The sequence below is a fragment of the Coffea arabica genome, chromosome 4c (genome assembly GCF_036785885.1).
Source record: "Coffea arabica cultivar ET-39 chromosome 4c, Coffea Arabica ET-39 HiFi, whole genome shotgun sequence".
Taxonomy (NCBI): Eukaryota; Viridiplantae; Streptophyta; class Magnoliopsida; order Gentianales; family Rubiaceae; genus Coffea; species Coffea arabica.
Window position 1 is genome coordinate 21,662,701 of NC_092316.1, and position 14,855 is coordinate 21,677,555.

Consider the following 14,855-nt stretch of genomic DNA (forward strand, 5'->3'; position numbering starts at 1 on the left):
TCATGATTTTCTTTGCTAGCAAATGGCCATTCATGTGAGATCCACAAACGCCACTATGCACTTCTTTCATCATATATTGAGCTTCGTCTTCATCAATGCACTTTAAAAGGTTCAAATCTGAGGTTCTTTTGTACAAAACTTCTCCACTTAAGAAAAATTTTGAAGCCATTCTATGCAGAAAACTCTTGTCCTTTGTACTAGCATGCAGAGGGTAAGACCCAATTTTGAGAAACTCCTTAATATCATTATACCAAGGAATATTGTCAGAGGACTTGTCTACAACCCAACAGCGGGCAGGCTTGTCTTGAAGTTGAATTTGGATTGGTTCGATCCTCAATTTATCTGGATACTGGATCATAGAAGCTAAGGTGGCCAAAGCATCAGCAAATACGTTTCGGGCTCGCGGGAGATGTATGAACTCCAAATTTTGAAATTGCTTGGCCAGAGTGAGCAGACTACAATGGTAGGGCAGAATTTTTGAATCTTTGATTATCCACTGCTTCAAGGTTTTGTGCACGAGCAAATCTGAATCACTGAAAGCTATCAACTCTTTGATTTCCATTTCTAAAGCCATTTTGAGACCAAAAATGCAGGCTTCATATTCAGCCATGTTGTTTGTGCAAGCAAATTGTAATTTGGCAGCGGCAGGGTAGTGCTTCCCTTCGGGTGAAACCAAAACAACTCCAATTCCACCTCCGAGAGAATTCGAAGCTCCATCGAAGAAAAGCCTCCATTCAAGGCTTTGCTCACTTATATCGTCTGTGGCGCCTACAAATAAGACTTTCTCATTGGGAGATAAGTATGAAGTGGTTGACAATCATCATCCCTTGGATTTTCTGCCAAATGATCCGCTATAGCTTGTCCCTTGACAGCCTTTTGTGAAGTGAAAACAATATCGAACTCTAAGAGAATTATCTGCCATTTAGCTAGACATCCAGTTAGCATCGGCTTCTCCAAGAGATACTTCAAAGGATCAGATTAGAAAATAAGATAAGTGGTATGGCTCAACAGGTAGTGTCTCAGCTTTTGAGCTGCCCAGGCCAATGCACAGCAGTTTTTCTCAATGAATGAATAATTAGCCTCATACTGCGTGAACTTTTTGCTTGGATAGTAAATGGCTTGCTGCTTCCTTTTTGAGTCATCATGTTACCCGAGGACACAACCAACTGCTTCTTCAAGCACAGATAGGTACATGATTAATTGTCGACCCGGCTTGGGTGGCCCCAAAACTGGTGGATGTAACAAATAATCCTTGATCTTATCAAAAGCTTGTTGGCATTCTTCACTCCAATACAATGGCACATTCTTTCTCAACAATCTGAACAACGGCTCGCATGTGGCAGTTAGTTGGGCAATGAATCTCTCAATAAAATTGATCTTTCCTAAGAAACTTTTCACGTCCTTCTAAGTTTTCGGCACTAGCATATCTCGAATTGCTTTGATTTTCGTTATCTCTATGCCTCTTTTACTAACAATGAAGCCCAACAATTTACCAGCTGGTGCCCCAAAGGCGCACTTTGCAGGATTTAGTTTCAAATTGTACTTTCGCAACCTTTCGAACAGCTTCTTCAAATCAACCAAATGGTTCTCTGCCCTTTTAGACTTGATTATGATGTCATCCACGTAGACCTCCATCTCCCGGTGGATCATATCATGAAACAGGGTGGTCATAGTCCTTTGATACGTAGCTCCGGCATTCTTTAAATCAAAGGGCATCACTCGATAGCAAAATGTGCCCCAAAGGGTGATAAAAGCAGTTTTCTCCCTATCCTCTTCTGCCATCAAAATCTGGTGGTATCCAGCGAAGCAATCACAAAAAGATTCAATCTCATGCCCAGCGGTATTGTCCAGGAGAATGTGAATATTTGGCAGAGGAAAATCATCTTTAGGACTGGTCTTATTGAGGTCTCTATAATCAACACAAACTCGCACCTCTCCATTCTTTTTTGGAACAGGGACTGGATTCGAAAGCCAAATAGGGTAATGGGAAATAATGATGATGTTGGTTTTGAGCTGTTTTTCAATTTGCTCTTTTATTTTGAGGCTCATATCTGGTTTGAATTTTCGGGGTTTTTGCTTTACGGGTGGAAAAGTAGGGTCTGTGGGCAACTTATGCACTACCACATCAGTTGAAATACCAGTCATATCATCATAGGACCATGCGAATACATCTTGGAACACAGTCAAGAATTCAAGCATCTCCTTTTTCTGCCTCTCATTCAAATGAATACTAATTTGCACCTCCTTAACTTCATCTTTAGTGCCAATGTTAACCTTTTCTGTTTCTTCCAGGTTCGGTTTTGGTTTCTACTCATATTGTTCAAAGTCCTTTGCAAAAGAATCGAATACCTCCTCATTATTACTCTCGCTTTGAAGCTCAGATTCCCAGACCTCCAAATCGTCAGTGATATAGAGATTGCCATTATTGAATTCCAGAATAGTGATATCCAAAGGGTCAAATAGTTTTATTTTTGGCCATCTGAAAGAATTAACGAATGTGGAATAATAAACAAACAAACATACAACAAATAAATGAATAAGCAATATGACAAACGAATAAACAAAACAACATGACAAGAACCACTTGTGCATTTTCATAAAACCTTTGATTGAAAGCGAAAACAAAAAGAAAGCAAACGGAAACAATATTTACATGTGCAAATTTTAGTCAAAGATAAAGATGCTTTCATTAACTATTTACAGATGCAGAAATATTTTCATGAATTCGCATGAATGACAAACCCCTTTAGTTTTACCGAAACTCCTTCTAAATGGTCAGAAACTTGGCTGTCCAATTGGAAATTGATCCTTCAGGGATGTCGGAAAACTCAGCCTCATCTGGGAAACTGTCTTCAAATGTTGCCCCAACGAACAATTGGGCCAAACTAGTTTCGATTTCGTCAACTGGGTTAATCTCTGATGTGATCACCTCGGTTGGTCGTGGAAAAGTATAATGCAGTGGTGGAATATCAAAGGCCTTTTGCCTGCCTTCTTTCTCTGCTTTTTTGCGTTCCTTCATTTCTTTGATGTCTTTAGCGGTTGGTCAGAAACCCAAACCGAATGAATCCTTCTTCTCCACAATTTCCACTTGTTTCAGAATTCATTGTAGATCACGTCCCAACCATTTGTCAAACTCATATCCTCCGCGGATCATTTCCTTAGCCATCATGACACTGGCCTTTGACAGAGCTCGTTCCTCTTTCGTTATCCAACTTACGGAGACGATATCAGCTGTGCTATGAGTGGTCACTGTGGTGTTTCGGCTACCATCTTCTTCGGACCCAGAATCAGCAATTACGAGGCAATCCTCCTCGGCAAAGATAGTTATCAATTTGTCATTTACTATGAATTTCAACAATTGATGCAATGGAGAAGGCACAGCCCCGGACTTATGAATCCACGGCCTTCCAAGCAAAATATTGTAAATACTAGGAAAGTGCATAACTTGGCAGGCTATTTGAAACTGTGCGGGCCCCATCTCGACTACTAAATCCACTTCTCCAATAGGTTCTCTTTGTGCTCCATCAAAACCTCTAACTATGGTCCCTGAAGGCCTTAGCTTGATATCTTGCAACCCTAGTTTTTCCAAGGTACTCCAAGGACAGATATTAAGCGCAGATCCATTGTCAATCAACACCTTTGGCAACATTTTCCCGTTGCACCTCACAGCTATGTACAGAGCTTTGTTATGTCCAATGCCTTCTGCCGGTAATTCATCATCAGAGAAAGTGATTTGTTTTGTAAATAACACACTCCCAACTATATGTGAAAAATTAACAACCGAAATGTCCTTAGGGATTTGAGCTTTAGTCAATACTTTGAGCAACACATCCCTATGCATATCCGAAAAAAAGAGCAGATCCAACATGGATATTTGGGCGGGTGACTTGCTTAACTTCTCGACTACATTATATTCGCTTTTTTGGAACCTTTTAAGAAAATTCAAGGCTTCCTTCTCAGTAATTGTTGGTTTAGCGGGCAGTTCGGGGTTATTTGTTTGAATCGGAACGGTAGCTCCAAACGGACTTGCAATTCTCCCTGATCTAGTGACCACTGACACCTGACTTTTTTCCAATTTGTATGACAGGTTCATCGTAGTTCCATGGCACTCGCTGCAAACTTAGAACAGGCTCCTGTTTTGGGAATTCGATGACCACTGGCCCCAAAGCCTCGCTCTCAGCTGGAGTGAAATCCAAAATAAAAGGCCTTCTATCTTCCTTCAACGGCACCTCTATTACAAATGGTTGGTCTGTGACCCCAAACACCTCAGCTTCCGTTGCCAATTTTTTGACTTGCTCCTCATACTCTGCGTCATCCAGAATGACCCCAATGGTATTAGTATGTTCCGGCAAGGGGTTCCTATTTATATTCGGCCCTTGTGCCTCCTTTTTCCTGATTACAATCTCTCCAGTTTCAATCATATCTTGAATTCTATGCTTAAGAGCCTTGCAATCAACAGTTGAATGTCCAGGTGCCCCTGAATGATAAGCACAGACGGCTTGTGGGTTATACCCAACGAATATGCCATATGGATAGGTCGGAGGGGGTACCATACCAATTTTTCCGGCAGCCTTCAACTGGTCATACAATTGGTCTAGAGGCCTGCCTAAATCGGTAAATGTATGGCTACGGGCTTGGTTGGAAGGTTCAGGAGGTTGAGGATGGCTATAAACAGGTCTATTTAGGAGAGGAAATCTTGGGTTATATGGAGGGCGAGGTCGGTTTTGGGGTGGATTTGGTTGAGAAATTTGAAAAGGAGCTAAAGGTGGGTTAGGATAGCTTGGGCGAGGTCGAGGGTGGTGGATATTGGTAGTATATACATGGTGCGGGTTTGAATAATAAGGGTAATGTGGTTGGTAGGTTAGATTGTGTTGGTATCGGGGTTTGGGTGAAGGGTTCTGGTTCCAGATAAAAATTGCATCCCCCTCTTTCTTTTTAAACTGCGGCTTCTTTCCACTGCTCCCTTGCCCTTGCAAAGCTTCTACTTGTGATTTTAAGGCAAAGACGTTAACAATTTTTCTAGATCTCACAAAATCATCATACTCTTCGAGTTTATTTACAATCGCAGCAAATGAACATCCGGTCATACGGAAGATTTCTTCAAAGTGTGGAGGATCATGCGTCTTTATGAAAGTGCGAACAATTTCATCTTCGGTCATCAGAGGCTCAACCTTGGCAGCTATCTTTCTCCATCTTTTGGCGTATGTCTTATGATCTTCAGATGGTCGCCCCTTTGTGCCTTCCAAAGTAGTTCTGGTCGGTGCTAGCTCGCAGTTATATTCGTATTGTCTGATGAAGGCGTTTGATAGGTCAAGCCAAGTCTTCACCTCCTCTGGCTTTAAGTTGGAATACCAATCGAAGGCGTCTCCTTCTAGACTCTCTGAAAATAACCTTAATGGCAAGTTTTCGTCATCCACTGATCTGCCCAACTTGTTGGCAAACAAACGCAAGTGTGTCTTAGGGTTGCCTGTACCATCATATTTATTGAACTTCAGGGTCTTGAACCCTACGGGCAGCTGTACATTTGAAAACAGGCTCAGATCATCGTAGTCTAACACCCCTTGTTTGCTTAAACCTTGGCTTTTCCTGATAAACTCATCGAAACAGTCCAACCACTTAAGTAGCTTCATATCCACCGGGGCAGACGACTCTCCCACTTCTGGCTTGGTTTGAACAGTGTGCTCTGGCACAACAGGCTCTGCGGTAGTTTGATAAAAAGTTTGTGGATCTAGAGGCATGTTTGGACCACCTTGAGGCTGAAATCCTTGCCCATAGGAAGGATAGAACAGAGGATTTTGAGTATAAGTATACTGCGGGTTGAAAACTCCCTCAAAAGTGGTTTGAATTGGAGGAATGACAAATGTTTCGGATTCCAGTTGTTTGACGGGCGCAGGCTCGGGCTGCACTCCGCTACTAATGAGCTCATCAATCAACTTCTTTTGGGCAGCCATCTCAGACGCCATTTCCCCAAATTTGGTGGGTAATTCAGTCAACTGAACCCCGGGACTTATGGCTTCCGGCTGGGTAGTTGCAGCAGTCTTATCAGACGATTCTGGCTGAGTACTCATGTCTACACGATTCCTTTGGGCTTTACTTCGGGATTGCGTAATAATGGGGCTTTTCCGAGAAGCTATTTTGAAACTTTACCTGAGGATGCAAAAGACATCTTTAGATAAACCAATCGTTACTAAATTTCTGCAACTTATTCAAAAGAGAAAAAGAAAAAGACATGAGTTAGTAATTGTTCAAACAATTCAAATGCATGTCCTATGGGGGGACCCTTTTTGTGCCAAGGGTAGGCCTAGCATGATGCAAGCCTTCGGGGTAAAATCCCATTTCCAAACCTGTAAGTGAATTTAGAACTTTTAAATGGAAAGCTTCTCATAAAATGTGGAAGAGTTCAATCTTTCTTTACAACCTCGTCAATGGTCTTAGTAACCATGTTTACAAAATCCCTATGTCTCAAGAGACTTGTACTTTGTGACTCTCTAGAGCTCCCTAAACTGAGCTTATGAGCTCCTTCCCTAATCCTATCAAGGGCGTCTATGGCTTCCTCTAGTTTCTCATTCTTCTTTTTCTCCCTCCTCAACTGCACTTGGGTATCTTCTAAAACTCTATTGGCCATTATAAGCTGGGCTTGAGATTCCTCTAATTCTTTCCTTAGCTTCTCCATTTGTTCTTCGGGACTGGCTGATGCTGATTGTTGCCTTGCCCTATCATGTTCCACCTTTTGTTTGATCCATTCATTGTACCCAGGCATAACTGCAGGTGCCATCTTGTTTACCAATTCCAACTGCAAATTCTCAAGACCTTGCAATTTTCTCCAAGCCTCTAATACCATGCTTCGACTCTCGGTCATCGTACCCAATCTGAGATCTTCAACCCCTTGTACCATAGGAATGTTTTGCGGGTATCCAAACTGTCTCATAACCCTTTGTGGAATATAGGCAACTAGACCATTAACTCCAGCTAGAGGGATGATGTCATGTTGAGTGGTCCTAAAAGCTGGGTCTCTAACCCTGGTCCAATCTAGAACCCACTGCACTTTTTCTGGTGTCAAATTGTTGAACTCCTCAATAAACTGGCTTGACGACATCACGCGGTAGTAGCGGCTGACTCTCTCTCAATGTGAATCAATCCAATTCTCAACTAAGAGACAAGAACCCAAAGGGTTAAGTGATCTCTTCGCTAAATGTTCCATGATCCACATTTGAAGTATTAAATTTGAAGCATAGAAGAAACCCCATTTCCTTTGGCAATTGGTAAGGGCTGAGAAGATGTCCGCTATGACAATGGGTATCAAAGTTGGTGTTGTTCCACGAATTCCTAAAAAAAGACTTTGAATCATGTTGATTGTTGCAAATGTCACCTTTCCATGTCTTTGAGGGAATAGCAATAAGTTGATCAAAACCAAACCAAAAGCTTGCACACGCTTCTCTTCCCATTGCCCCTTGTTATAAAGAAATCGATCTGATGGCGCTCAAAAGACTCCTTTTCCCCAAACCGGTCATATAAAAACCTCAGTGGACAAGATCTAGCGTCGGGGTATTGGTCTAAGCTATTGTTCCTCAATCCCAAAAATCTGCAAAACTGCTCTCTCGTTCCCCCACTCGGGTATATCATAGGACTGCCTTTTTCCGGTACTTGCAACAATCCCTCTAACTCTTCTAGGGTTGGGGTGAGTTCGCACATTCCAAACCGGAAAACTGAGGCATCCGGATCCCAATAATTGATCAATGCCTGGATAGCAGACACATTGGGTATTATGTCGACAAGGCTTGGTAGATGCCCCACATATTGGAATAGCCCTCCAATCTCATAAGATAGGTTATTCTTCCACTGATTCAACTTTCGGGGGACTTGGTTGAGCATTCGACACTGCGTCATCTGGATGGGGAATTCACTTAGATACCGTTACCTTGGGATTTTACCCCTTAGGTTATTTTCCAAAAAGGGTAAACATGCAGATCCCAAAAATAGGGTTAAATACCCATGGGATTATAGGGTTGGCTTATCCCTAACATGGAATTGCCTAAATGGCGTTCCTTCTAAGGTTTAATGCATAATGCCATTTATTAAAGCGATGTAAATATGTGACAAATATGGCCCAAAGGACATAAATAATGCATCGGGGGGAAAAGGTCTAAAAAATGAAATGTACTTATTGAAAATTAAGTGTAATAACTGAAATTTAAACATGTGAGTTATCTAGTGAGTAAGTCACTAAAAGAGAGCCAAAGAGGCCTCTTATTGCTAAGGCACGTGAATGCAAGCAAAAAAAACAACGAAATGGTTAGTGCAATTGATAGTTCACATAACATATTGGGAGCAATTAAGAAAAGAAATACAATAAAAACATGTAAAAGGGGTGGAACCCCTTCCCTCGTGCCTAATGTGCTTAAAAAGGGTGAGGCTGACTCTAACCTAGGAAAACTCTAACATGGATGCATGAGGTTGGGGCTCACTAATGCAACTAGACTCGATAAGGTTTAAAAAGGTCCCCAAGCCTTCAGACCTAAGGGAATGGGTCATCAATCCCAAGACCCTCGGTCGGTGGCTCGAGCGATCCCCTAGATACTGCTATGGGCGCAGAACACACCATCCACATACCTAGAGAAACCATTCCTAGTCCTACAAGGCGGTGTGGGAAAGAGCCCACGAAAATAAAATAAAATGGGATAACAGTAAATAAACGTGCACGTATGAAGTGTTCCCTATTTTGAGGGAAAGGATTGAGACCCAACGCGAGGCTCTAAAGGTGACACACCCCCCCAATGCAATGCAAAGTGCGAGATAAAACAAGTAAAACATACATCCAAGCAATCAATCATACATACGTGAGTGAGGGAGTAGTTTGATACGCGCGCGAGGCAAAAGGTCCTAAAATGAAAAATGCAACCCTAATATCCAAATGCTACGCATAACAAGGGTAGAAAACGGAAAAGAATGGCTAAATCAAATGCTTGGACCCACTTAGGAGATCCCCAGTGGAGTCGCCAAGCTGTCGCGCCCCATTTTTTGAGGTGTGAAAGTAGTGTGTGGGATATGTATGTGAACGTGTGTGAAAGTGAAAATAAAAGGCCGTGGGATTGTGAAATGCGACGGTTTGGCCAAACAAAGGGTTTTAGATAGAAAATGAGTCGCCACTTGGTATAGAGTTAGGGTGTACCAAGTCACCCAAAAAGTGATTTTTTTTTGGAAAGAAAAGTAAACAAACCCTTTTTAAAGAATTTTAGGTCTACGTAACCAAAGAAAGGGATCGGGGGTCACATTTGATAAGGGAGAAGGCAAAGGCAAAGCCTAAGGCACTCCCTTACCCTAGTCAAAGCTAGTTGCGTGACTTAGCCCTTCTTTTCCTAATTCTGCTACCCAAAGTATGTGTTGCATGTTGGATATGACTAATGGATACGAAAAAAAAAGAAAAATGCAATCCTAAATCTAAAATGTCTTTTATGAGCCTTTTTGGTCCCAATCACATGAGTTGTGATGGCCAATAAGGAAAACTCTCATAGAGGTCATGGGTAATGCAAATGAAGACCCAAATATGAGTGCAAGTGTGAAAATGTAAGAAGAATGCAAAATAAAATAAAAATAAAAATACAAATTTAAGTGCAAGTGTGCAAATGTAGGAAAAGTGCATGTGTGCAAATGTAAGAAAAGTGCATGTGGGTCAATAAAGTAAAGGTGTTTGTGTGTAAGTGGATGAAAATATGGTATAATAGTAGTAAATGCATATAAGTGCAACTGGGTGCAATTTGTGAGGTAGAAAATAAATAAGTGATAGGGAAAGAAGAGAAATGTGTGAACATGGCATGTGGAGTGAGAAAAATGTAGATAAAAAAATGAGAAAATGATATGGTAAAATGGAGGTGCATGAACCTAGAGGAGTGCATCAAGTCGGGTACAGGAATGACTCCTAATTTCACGATTTTAATTTTCCCTTTGATTAGAAGGAAGAACTAGCGTGCTAAGGCTATTTTGTAGCCATACTAGCTCGTTTCCCTTACCGAAAGGGGACTTTCAAGCAAATGTACCCTATAACTAGCATGGAGATGCAAAAAGCCTAAAATGAAAGGGAAAGGGTTGGAGGGGCATGCCAAATGCTAGAAAACTAAGAAAAATGCATGAAATGTAGTGAGACATGCAAGTATGTACTAACGAGAGGGGACAACCTATTGGGTTTAGCATTGGACTAGCCCTTTTCTAAAATTCTCTCACAAGCATTGGACTTGCGAGAGCTCGAGAGGAAAAACCATGACCAGCGTTGGACTAGCCACGGTGACGCATTCATCCATCACATTCATCTATGACTATAGAAAGCAAGTAGACATGCCAATCACCTATACACGTAGCACATAACACTTAGCATGCTCGACTAAATGCAAGAGTCTAATAAAGCAAATTAACATGTAGCAACAAAAGCAAGCAATCAAACTAATGAACCTATTACATTTGCTAACTAAAACAAATGGGGAAGAGGAAAAATTAATAAAAATGCTCTCCAAGCCCTATCTATTACAAGCCAAGAGGTGTACACATACCCCATAAATGAATAACTTAATAAAAGCAAAAATAAATGGAATAAATGAAAGGAATTAAGGAAAGGCAAGGAAAGCAAAGTAGACATGCAATTCTCACTTAGCACGTTAGATCACATAGAGGAGAGACAAAAAAGGATAAAAGAAGTTATACCTCCTGTTTGTGATGTTAGTAAAGTGAACAAGATTTAACTTGGGCTAGAGTCACCAAAGAAAGAGATAACTTGGGCTAACACTGTGACAGTCCCACTTTCCCCTAATGCGAACCAAAGGGGTGAGCGGACTGCCTGCCCAACTCTCGTTAGGACTAACGATGCAGACCAGAACTATCTATAGCGATCCGGAACTTACAAACGAGCGTAAACAAGTCAAAATGGTAAAATAACCCAAAATAAAAAAAATTGAAATCCGGAGCCGGCCATGAATAGTAACCGACCCGTCGGTGCCAACCGAAATAGCTAACAAACATTCACATCTGAACTTTAGCGTTTACAAATCAACATGACATACAAAAGTTTTCAAAAGTTAATATATACACATGGTTTGCCAAATCAAAAGAGAAAACGCCCCCAAAAGTACACTTAGGGTTTTAATACATGAGCTATACAAAAGATATGTTCGACTAGCTCAATTTGGCAGCCATTTGTCAAATCCAGACCAAAAGGGTTTATTTTCCTGTAAGGAAAACAAAAGGAACAGAAAGGGGTGAGTTTGCACTCAATGAGGTACCAAACATATAGCAGAAAATCGTGGCATTTCACATTTAACAAATCAGATACACATGCCAGATGTAAAGCAAAGGAACCAATGATTCAAATCAGAAGGATACGGGTGGCTCTCAGGAGCCAAATTTCCAGCGCAGTACTTGATCCAAACCGGTTGACTCTCCGTCAACGTATATAGAACCAAAACGTCTGTAGACCCCTCTTTACACTGAATTCCGTCCACCAAACACCCCTTTACTGGGCCCGCTCACCGTAACCGAACAGAAATGGTAATACTCGAGTATACCGGAATCAAGGGTCTCAATACCCAAAAATCCCCGAACAGACTACCGTGGTTCGTTATCTAATCGTCCAGGCCCTTGCCGGCCCGACTCGAATAACTTAGCCACAGGATTGAGCTCATAGGTCATAGAAATCCGAACAGATGCAGACACAGATAACAGATTCAAATTTTGCATAGTAAATTGGCATATGAACAGACTAGAGAACGAGTGTGATAAAGTACACCCCCGTCTCGAACAAATAAACAGATTGCAGAGCAGAAATCAAGTTAAACAGCAATGGAGGGGAGTGGTACACTCACCGGCTCAACTTCAAAAGTTTTCACTTCAGATTGGCCTTAATCGCCAAGAAACCCTAAAATAATCAAAATAAACCAATTGAAGGTTTTACTTCCAGAATCGAGTAAACAGAATGCACATGTGAGGCTCGACTATTAGTCGTATGCCTCGCCAAATAATTACTAATGCAAGGGTGCAAAACATGATTTTCTTGGAAACGAAAAGGTAGCATGAAGACCTAGGCGCAAACAACCCAAAAGCCTTTCATTCTACCAAAAGGCAAACCCAACTTAAAGGAACCAAACGGCCTAGAAAATCGGGCAGGACTTCCCCTAAATTTCTTACTTTTCCAGCCATTAAGGCTTCATTCTATCCTCAAATCAGTCCCAACATCTCACACAAAATTCATCTCATTTCCCAAAAGCCGTTCACTAGGCTCAAAGTGGTACAAGTACAAAAGTTAACTAGGAAACAACCGAAATGAAAGCAAGCCCTAAAAGAGACTCGATAACGAGTCATATAGAAATGCTAAACACAACCCCAATAGGGTTTCATATGCATAAATGAGCATAATTGCAAACCAGAAATTAGAAAATGGCCTTAGTCTTGGCCCCAAATAGAAAACTGTTTTGCCCTTATTATGCGGTAATGGTGTAAAATTCTCTACGGTTATCGGATGGGGGTGTAAGACCCACTGTTTCGAACCTATGAAACAGGGCTACAACAATGTAGAAGGTCACTCAATCCAGTTCCTAGCTTAACTAGTTCAAAAATGCCAAATACTATAGCAGAATTACCAAAACAGGTTTGCAAAACACAGAAAACTGTAATCGGTATATCTCAGTCCATACAAGTCCAAATGCCGAAATTCCAAAGGCATAAGTTAGCTAAGACATCCAGCTACATTTCATCAGAAGACACCAACTTCAAAATCCAAACCAATTCCAGTCAAAAGGGCCAATTACTATCGCAGTTTTCGCATTCTGATCAAAACAGAACAGCTACAGTAAAAACGGCATAACTCACTCTGCACTCATCCAAATGACCTGAAATTTTACAGGCACCTCAAACACATCAATACCTACAACTTTCATGTTTTGAGAAAAGTCTAATTCGGCCTCTAACCCAGTGATCTAAAACCGGACAGAATTGGGATTTTATGAACCCTAACTTTCCATTTTTCACACCAAATCCAAAATTGATTGCATTTAACCACAATTCACACTCACTAGAGTCACTTCCAACCATTACAATTCATCATACAAGCCCCCAACATCAAGATCATATTAAACCAGAAAAATTCCCAATAAAATAAAAACTTCACTAAAACAAGCCAAATCAAGAGATAAATCACATTTTCAAACACTCAAGCCACTTTTAAGCATCATATAACCATTATTAGAGGTAGTAGGGTGTTCAAGCAACACTTACCAAGAAATCAAGAGAGAGAGGGATTGTGGACACCTTTGCTCTTCAAACAAACTTCACTACAACCCTTACTAGCACTAGAAGATAGGATTTTATGTAGTAGAAACTAGTTTAAGTAATTTTCTTGGAAGATTTGAGCTATATGGAGGCTAGAATTTGGAAGAGTTTTCCTTCTTTTGAGCTTCAAGGTGGCCGGCCAAGAGGGAAGGGAGAAGAGTGAATTTTTTTGTAATTTTTGAGATATTTAACTCAAGTGGTAAAAGTCAAAAAAATTGTCAAAAAGTGAATAGTGTTTCTTAAGTCACAACCAACCATATTGTGACACTTGTCACACTCATTAATGCATTCTTATCTTTCTTTTTCCCTCTCACATCAATCACTTCACACATTTTACTTATCTCTTAACACCCGATAAATTTCACACAGTATCCGAAACTTAACTTTATTGGCCGAATTTTTCCGAACTTTTCGCACTAGTGGGTCCCACGTCCACTATTTACTCTTAATTTTCTAAAATTTCTCCAATGCTAGGAAAATCATTTTAAAACTATAATTACTCATAAAAATTCATCAGGAAAATTTCCTAAGCCAGAAAACGCAAAAAACATGCAATTAAGGGGAAATAAACCCTAGGAAAAGATTAGGGTTTTTACGGGTTCTCACAAACACCATCAAAGTAAGGGATTAATGCACCACTTTAAAGATAAGTAGAATAAAAGGCAAAAAGGAAATTCAGAATACCTTAGAAACTTCAAAAGGGGTACTAACAAACCACCAAATTCTTCCCTAATTGCGACTTAAATGTAGTCAAAAGATGCTTAATCTCGAAGGAGGTAGATTATTGACCAAACTTCTAAGATAGAAGAACTTCTAAGGACCCAATTGCAAACATTAATCAATCATTCAAGCCCAATTAAAACATTTTGGGAACTTCAAGGGTCCAAGAGCAAAGAAAGGGTCAAGTAATGGTTCAAATTGAAATTACTTTAGGACCTAATTGCAAGACATTAAAACATAAATGGGCCTTTGTAGCATGAGGAGAAAAAATATGAGGTTGGAACGCAATTTTTGAAAGATTTGCATGCATGCAATTGAAAGCTTTTGGCCAAAGCTGAAGCTATCTTCTACCATTTCTGCTGCAACTTTTTGCAGCCGCAACTCATATCAAGTTCGCACCAAAGCATTCATAGATTCCGATCAAAACATGCAGCCTCGTCATTAATCATTTAGGCACAAGATTTAACTAGCAAAATAGATGATTAAACTCACTCAAAGGGCTGCCAGGGAGAAAAAAAAACAGCAGATACCAAAGGATAAACACAGCAGCTTTTTACATTTTTCTACCTCAACTTAGATATGTTCACATGCCAATACTGAACAAACTCTACTAATCTAACATTCAAACCAAAATACCAAGCTTCAAATCATTGTCGTTAACATCCCCAAGCATAATCATCCAGCCCCCATAAGATCTAACTGAAACAGCGGGGCATAAAATGCAGGAAAAGAAAGAGTGAAACTTGTGGCAAAGCATGATAATGAATGCAGCTTATCAAGAACCCAGGAAACTTGCAACCCAAGAGAAAAAAAAAAATCTGTTCGCA